This window comes from Triticum dicoccoides, chromosome 3A (assembly GCF_002162155.2).
Source record: "Triticum dicoccoides isolate Atlit2015 ecotype Zavitan chromosome 3A, WEW_v2.0, whole genome shotgun sequence".
NCBI classification, from domain to species: domain Eukaryota; kingdom Viridiplantae; phylum Streptophyta; class Magnoliopsida; order Poales; family Poaceae; genus Triticum; species Triticum dicoccoides.
In genome coordinates, this window is record NC_041384.1 from 29,621,936 (window position 1) to 29,630,853 (window position 8,918).

The window sequence follows — 8,918 nt, forward strand, 5'->3', positions numbered from 1 at the left end:
ATCCGCCACAAGGCGGGCACCCTTCAGAACATCCGTATAATAATTCTCAGGCTTGTGATGCTCTTTCCCCGGCGGTGGCCTGTCCTTCACAAGCTTCTCAGCATCCAGCTTGCCCCAGTGCACCTTAGCACGGGCAAGGGCCCTACGGGCACCTTCAATGTAGACGGAGCGATTGATGACTTCGAGCCTTGGACAGGCCAACACCAGCCGCCGCACCAGCCCGAAATAGCTCCCAGGCAGAGCCTCTCCAGGCCACAGCCGAACTATGAGGCCCTTCATGGCCTGTTCGGCCGCCTTGTGGAGCTCGACTAGTTGCTTCAGCTGGTCGCTCAGGGGCACGGGTTGTCCGGCCTCATCATAATGAGACCAGAACACCTTCTCTGTCGAGCTGCCCTCCTCGGCTCGATAGAATGCGGCGGCATCGGACACGCTACGGGGAAGATCTGCGAATGCTCCTAAAGAGCTCTGGATTCGGGTAAGTAACAGGTAACTCACACTTATGTGTTTGCTTTGCATAAAGAATGCCTTACCCGCCGCTATCTTTTTCACCACATCCAACTCCTGGAGGGTCTTCTGGGATTTGGCCTTGGCAGACTTGGCATTTTCAATAGCCATCGCGAGCTCGGATGCTCGCGTCTTCAAGTCAAGCTCCAAACTCTCATGTTTTTTCATGAGATCCTGGAGCTCTTGCTGCACCATGCCAACCTGGGCCTCACACTTCTCTCACTCGGTGCGCTCCGTGGCTGCCCTCTTCTCGGCCTCGACCAGCGCTTGCTTAAGGGTCGCCACTTCCGACGTGGCCCCTACAATAGCCACGATAATTCTGTCATTTTTGCAATTGCACCTTTTTATATATATTTAAACAAGGTATTTCTTACCTTCCTTGTGCTCAAGCTGCTTTTTGGCACGCCCGAGCTCTTGCTCGGACTGCTCGAGGTTCTGCTTTAGCATGTCCACTTCCGCAGTCAGTGCGGCGGACACCAGCAGAAAAGCCTGCATACGCATATTGACTCCTTTTTTGTTAGACTCCTGCGAATTTTATTTGATGCTCTCTTCGGCTTTTCTTCCCGAACGCCAAACAGAGCATCAGGGGCTACTGTCTATGCGGTAATATTATTTACACATTCTCTACTTACCTCAAAGCCTGTTAAAAGGCTAGTACAAGCTTCAGTCAGTCCGCTCTTGGCGGACTGAACCTTCTGGACCACCGCACTCATAATGGTGCGGTGCTCCTCGTCGATGGAGCCGCCTTTGAGCACCTCCAACAGATTGTCCGGTGCCTCCGGTTGGACGGGGGTCACCGGCACGGTGGTCTTGCTCCTCTTGGAAGGAGGTCGCCCGCCGGACTCTGGAACCTTTGAAGGTTCCGGAGCGGTGTCCGGCATAGAAACGGACTTGGAGCCCTGGGGGGTTTTATCCCCTTTACTCCTGGAGTCCGGGAGGTCGCATTGCGGCGCCTCCAGGACCACCTCCTCCTGGCTTGGAACCTGTTGGGACAACACTTCGGCGTCATCCGTAGGGCAGGGGGAGGAAGCCGTCGGAAGCGAATTCACATCCGACGAGTCCAGGGAACCGCTCGACGACGCGTCAAGCCAGTCTTTGGGTGGGCTGCATAAACATATTCGACATAAGGGAAAGCTGTAAAATAAAGGAATACTATGAATTACTCTGGTATCTGGATACTTACGATTTAGCCAGGGGCTTGGCCTTGAGCGGCCACTCCTCTCCACTGTCGTCGGCGTCGGTGGAGTAGTCCGGAGGAAGGGTTTTCCCCTTCTTGGACTCTTCGGCCTCCCTAGTTGGGGCGGCCTTCCTTTTCTTCCCTTCCCCCGCTGGAGGGGGAGCGGTCTCTTCTTCCTCCTCCTCGTCTTCATGTGAGAAGTGCGTCTTGGAGTCGTCCGATCAGGGATCCGACACCTCCAGGCGCCGGGCACTCTTTCGAGTCCCCGTGGCCTTCTTCTTGGCGTTCTTCTCTGGCACCACATGGGGTGCCGGAACCAGCAGCTTCGCCAAACGAGCGTCTGCTGGGCCTTCGAGCAAAGGAGCCGGACAGTTGATCTGTCCGGACGTCTCCTGCCAATCCTGTCAAAGGTAAGGGAGCTTAGATCCCGCATGGATTCAAATAATGAAAAACTGATACCCTGTAAAAGGTAAAAACAGCTTACCGCATGAGCGTGACGCTACGTACTGAATCCGTGATCCTCGGTAGTGGATGCGGGGGCCTCGGCGCCCTTGAAAAGCACCTTCCAGGCATCTTCATACGCCGTGTCGAAGAGCCTGCTCAAAGTTCGGTGCCGCGTCGGGTCGAACTCCCATAGGTTGAAGGCCCGTTATTGACACGGGAGGATCCGACAGATGAGCATGACCTGGACTACGTTGACAAGCCTGAGCTGCTTGTCCACTAGGGTTTGGATGCATGTTTGCAGTCCAGTCACCTCTCCTTTGCTGCCCCATGACAGGCCCGTCTCTTTCAAGGACGTGAGCCGCGTTGGGGGTCCGGACTGGAACTTGGGGCTGCGACCCACTCAGGGTCGCGCGGCTCGGTGATGTAAAACCACCCCGATTGCCACCCCTTCAGGGTCTTCACAAAGGATCCCTCGAGCCATAAGACGTTGGGCATCTTGCCCACCATGCCGCCTCCGCACTCGGCTTGGTTGCTGCGCACCACCTTTGGCTTGACATTAAAAGTCTTGAGCCATAGGACGAAATGGGGGCGGATGCAGAGGAAAGCCTCGCACACGGCGATAAATGCCGAGATGTTGAGGATGAAATTCGGGGCCAGATCATGGAAATCCGGGCCGTAGTAGAACATGAGTCCCTAGACGAATGGGTGGATAGGAAAGCCCAGTCCACGGAGGAAGTGGGGAAGGAACACTACCCTCTCATGGGGACTTGGGGTGGGGTGGAGCTGCCCCTCTTCGGGAAACCGGTACGCGATGTCGTTAGACAAGTATCCGGCCTTCCTCAGTTTTTTGATGTGTCCCTCCGTGACGGAGGAGACCATCCACTTGCCTCCCACTCCGGACATGGCTGGAGAAGGTTGAGGTGGGTAGTGCGGACTTGGGCGCTGGAGCTCGAGTGCGCGAGAATGGATAGGCAAAGAAGGAAGAAGGCGTAGGTGAAAAGGTGGATCCTTACCCCCTTATATGGGTGGACGCAACTACGTGTCCCCACCAGCCTGGTAAAACTCGCTTATCTCCAAGCGCCGTAATCAATGGCACGGTTGGGTTACCCACGCCCGTATTGATGAGAATCCCGGAATAAGGGGACACGATCTCTGCTTTAACAAGACGTGCCAAGGAAACCGCCTCGCATGACGCGCTGAGGTGGGATAGTAAAACGATTCGAGTAAAGGCTTGGCCGTGGTGCGTCACACTACGGAATACGTCAGCAGATTAGATTTGTGTAATATTATTCTCTATATGGCAATATGTGGAAACTTATTTTGCAGAGCCGGACACTATCTTTGTGTTCAAAATCTTCTATGAAGTACTTGGAGGAGGAACCCGCCTTGCAATGCCGAAGACAAACTGCGCGCCGGACTCGTCGTCATTGAAGCCTGGTTCAGGGGCAACTGAGGGAGTCCTAGATTAGGGGGTGACCGGATGGCCGGACTATACCTTCAGCCGGACTCCTGGACTATGAAGATACCAGATTGAAGACTTCCTCCCGTGTCCGGAAGGGACTTACCTTGGCGTGGAAGGCAAGCTTGGCGATACGGATATGCAGATCTCCTACCATTGTAACCGACTTTGTGTAACCCTAACCCTCTCCGGTGTCTATACCATAGGCTAGCTTCTAGGGTTTAGCCTCTCTGATCTCGTGGTAGATCTACTCTTGTACTACCCATATCATCAATATTAATCAAGCAGGACGTAGGGTTTTACCTCCATCACCCAACCCGAGATCCGCCAGTTTTGACACTGACACCACCCTTTTCTCCCACCCTCTACATCCTTCCGCAACCGACGCATGGAACCTTCGGAGAACCTATCGGAGATGGAGGTGGTGGCAGAGGTGCAGGAGGATCCGAGCATCATGCTTGCTCGGAAGATCAACTCGGCCACGCGGCAAACTCGCCGCGTCAAAGTGAAGGCCGCAAAGGATGATAAGCTCAAGAAGCGGATGGCCGCCGGTGGTCGTGGTGCTGGCATCCGGGGTGGTGGTCATGGCAAACATGGCGGACGCCGCGGCGAAGGCCAAGGTGCCCAGACAGGCGCGCCAATAGTACAGTTGTAGCCGTGGCCGGAGCCTTACAAGTCTTCGTACTTCTACGCCTCCGAGCAGCCCGGGACCACCACCGGGACGGGGCCTTACACTGGTAGAAAAAGGGCCTATAGTCCCGGTTCGTAAGGGCCTTTAGTCCCGGTTCCTGAACCGGGACTAAAGTGTCGGTACTAATGCCCCGACCCTTTAGTCCCGGTTCAATCCAGAACCGGGACTGATGGGCCTCCACGTGGGCAGTGCGCAGAGCCCAGGCAGGAGACCCTTTGGTCCCGGTTGGTGGCACCAACCGGGACCAATAGGCATCCACGCGTCAGCATTTCTGTGGCTGGGGTTTTTGTTTTTTTGAAGAGGGGGGGTTTGGGGGTTTTGGGGGGTTAATTTAGGTGTTTCATATATTGTGTTAGCTAGCTATAATTAATAGAGAGAAGTGTCCTCTCTTATGTCCGTGCTTGGTCGACGCTACGTACTATACATACGTATAGAGAGGACTAGACACGCTAGCTAGCTAGTAAGCAAACGAAGGAAACAGAAGATCGTCATGAACATATATGCATACAGAGAGAAGTGATATCGACCACCTCTCCTTCTCCGAGAGATTGGTCGAACAACAAGTTCTCGTATATCTATCTGACACTACCGGCTACATATATACAATAATTATCTCTTACAAATATAATCATACGGACTCAGGGTCCACATAGTATTCTCCGTCTTCAGGGATCACGTGGTCAAGAAAGAATGCCGCCAATTCCTCTTGAATTGCTCGCATGCGAGCTGGTGCTAGGAGTTCATCCCGCTTCCGAAACATCTAATTTAAAGAAGGGGGTCAATACATATATATATGAATGAATGAAACTCAACACAAATCATGGTAATAAAATAAAATTGTGAATGTGGTTATTTATGTACTTCATATTGTTCGTCAGTGTAGCCCCGCTCACAGGTCGTGTGGCGGATGGACTCACAAACGTAGTATCCACAGAAATCATTCCCTTGTTCCTGCCACAACCACTTTACAAGAAATAGAGGTTAATCAAACTGATAAGCAAGAATGACAAATGGTATTGATGAAACTAGCGCTTGAATGACTAGTAGATGCGCTTAAAATGCTACTATAGTACTTACTTTCGGGTGTCTAAATTGCAGCTCCTTCGGCAGTCCCAGAGCTTTTCTGGTGAATTTCTCCAAACCCTGCCGGACAAAGAAAACAATTACTTGATATATCAGGAAATGAACAAAGTTGCTGATATGGTGGATAATGATCGATTTAACTTACTTCTCGAGTATTTGAGTCATGTCTGCATAGTCCTAGGGATCTTTTCGTCTTGAGTCTAAGACGGTTACTAGTCCCTGCTCAAGCTTAATCTCTAGGAGAATATAGTGGAAGCTGCACACGCATGCATAACTAATCAATTACATTACTATAACCTTGACTAATATATAAGGGAAACCGAATACGCACAAGACAGTAACACTCATTTGAAGTTGTAAGGAAAGAGTATTATATCTTTGTTTTCATTTATTACCAACGATCGTAGCAAGTTGGCCTCGGTAGCTGCGGCATGAAATTTAACCTGAGTTGCATCTATGAGATATGTGTTAATGAACCCAATATCACCGACTTGTCTTTTCTTCAATTCGGCGATCTTCAATCTGCATAATATAGTGAGGATGATTATAAATACATGCAATGAAAGAGCTAAGCTATATAGAGAAACTTAATGACAGAAGTAGTACTACTTACAGACAGTAGTAGGCGACCGTTGTTTTATCGAGGGCCAATTGATTCAAAAACTGATAGAACTCCTCAAATGGAATAGGCAATAGTTCAATTCCAACGAGGTCATGCTCCTTTTTAACTTTCACATACAAAGTACTCCTCCCCCCAGAGTCTCTGCAGATTTTCAAGTACCAATCATGCAATCTTCGCATCATCGTTGATAGAGATCTTTCATCTTTGACGAGAGGCTTCCCGTACTCGTATCTTTGTATCTGCACGTCCATGGGTTCATAATGTACATCGTCGGGCAGGTAATCTGCAAGATTGCTATAACCGGGCACCATCCTCGGATCATTAGCGACGTTGTGGCTAGGCACCTTGTGCGGGGGGCACGATTGCTTCGCTTGTTCGCCGAGCTGGGCAATTTTTTTCCAGCTCGTCGTTCTTTCATCCTTTGATCACTAACAGTACTTCCCGACCGCTCCCCTTCGGCAAATTCCTTTCCAATAATGCGCTCATAGTTTCCTTTCGGCGGAGACTTCGGTGGTCTTGTCAGGGCAGCCAGAGTGTGCTTCACTTTCACCGGATCTACCTTCTCCTCCGGAGGTGGATGTCTCTTTGCTCTCAACCCTTGACACCAGTCATCCACTTCGGTTCGCGCGATCTCGGCGTTCTCCTCCGGGGTCCTCTCATATGGTAACTTCTCTGGAGTCTTCAGAGAAGGACCAAATCTGTATGTCCTCCCGCCTCTGGTTGTACTGCTAGACGCCGACCGAACAGACGGAGCGGTTGTCTTCTTTACTTGCTTACGAGGCGGAGGAGAAGGACTACGACGTGCCGGAGCAGCTGGAGTGGCGGCAGGTCTCTTCCGCCCTTGCTGACGAGGCGGAGAAGGAGGAGGCTGGCTGCTCGGGCGCGTCGGCGCAGGCGGAGGAGGCGGAGTGCCTCCACGCGCCGGAGAAGGAGCCGGCCGAGGGCCCTGATCGTCACTCGCCGGAGGAGGAGGCGGTGGAGGAGGCGGAGTGCCCTGACTTGCCGGAGGAGGAGGAGGAGGCGGAGGGGTCCAGTTCGGAAGGTTGATGAGCTCCTTCCGCCATAGGCATGGAGTCTTCAGAGCAGACCCCAGCCGAGTCTCCCCTTCACCGGTAGTGTGGTCAAGCTGTAGGTCCTCAAATCCCTCCGTTATTTCATCCACCATCACCCTAGCATATCCTTCTGGAATTGGCCGGCAGTGAAAAGTTGCGCCGGGTTCAATAGGATAAACAGAGCCAACAGCCGCCTTGACCTTCAAATTCATCAATTGCGTCATAAGGTGGCAATTTTGAGACTCCGTTATAGCATCCACGGGATAGCTGGCAGGAGCCATCAAGGCATGCTCCGGCTGAAGCATCTCGGTGGAAGCCACGCTGCTTCTACGCTGAGATGGCAGGGTAGCTTTTGGGGAGGCTTCGGCCGTACGTTTTCTGCGATTTGCTTCTCGTTTCTCTATCGCGTCTTCCCTTGCTTGCAGCGCCTGCATTTGGGTCTGCTGCACTTTTTTCCTCCTCTCATTGGATTTGTAACCGCCAGCGTCCGGAAACCCAACCTTCCATGGAATGGAGCCTGGCGTGCCTCGTGTCCGTCCAGGGTGCTCAGGATTCCCGAGGGCCATTGTGAGCTCATCGTTCTCTCTGTCTGAAAAGAACTTCCCTTGCTGTGCTGCCTCGATATACTTCTTAAGCTTCCTGACTGGTATGTCCATTTGATTGTCCGTCCAAATGCACTTCCCTGTTACAGGGTCCAAGGTTCCGCCAGCCCCGAAGAACCAAGTCCGGCAACGGTCTGGCCCGCTAATTCTTAGTCTTGGCCCACTTAGGCCGGGCTACGAGGTAGCCACCTGACCCCGTGCGATGGTGAAGCATCTTCTTCGCAGCATTTTGCTTGTTTGTCGCTGACATCTTCTTACTCTTTTCTGATGTCTTGTGGGCCACAAATGTGGGCCAGTGATCTCTGATCATCTCATATCTGCCCTTGAATTCTGGTGTCTCATTATTTTCGACAAACTTATTCTGCTCTTTCTCCCACCTCCTGAATAGTTCTGCCATCCTCTTAAGATCAAAAGACTTGATTAATTTCTCTTTAACTGGGTTCTCTGGATTATCCTCTGGCGGTAGGGTGAAATTTGACTTCAGCTCAGTCCAAAGGTCATTTTTCTGCATATCATTGACATAAGACACCTCAGGGTCTTCTGTAGCCGGCTTAAACCATTGCTGGATGCTTATCGGGATCTTGTTCCTAACCAGAACCCCGCACTGAGCAACAAATGCGCTCTTTGTCCGGAGGGGTTCAATCGGTTGGCCGTCGGGCGTGATTGCTATGATCTCAAGCTTTTCATCCGAGCTCAACTTTTTCGTCGGGCCTCGTCTCTTTACCGAAGTTGTGCTCGATCCGGAGGGCTAGAAAAAAGAACAAAGACTTAATTAATATGTGTACATACCAAAACAATGAATGCATCAATCAGCTAGTCAGCACAGGCTTAACTAACATATATACCTGGCCAGACTCGGTTCGGTCACCGGAGCCGTCATCACGGTCTCCTTCTTGCACCGGCATTGGGTCACCGGAGCCGTCCTCATGTTCTTCTTCTTGCACCTGCATTAGGTCACCGTAGCCAGCTTGTTCACCCTCTCCTTCCAGACCATCGGTGTCGTTGAGAAACAACGAGACGGCATCACTTCCTTCTGTGATTATGTCCTGCAACAACGCTTCTTTTGCTTCGTCTCGGGCGGTGTCCATAGTTTCTACAAATATTTACAACATGGAAATTATTATTCAAACATGACAGATGGATATATTAGTGCCAAACGTAGAACTAGCTACCTAATCATAGTAAGCTATCGGGAGGGGGTATATATCGACAACGACGACACTACATCTATGTCCTTCGACGAACCTCGTTCCCGATAAAAAAAAGAGGAAGAAGAAGAAAAAA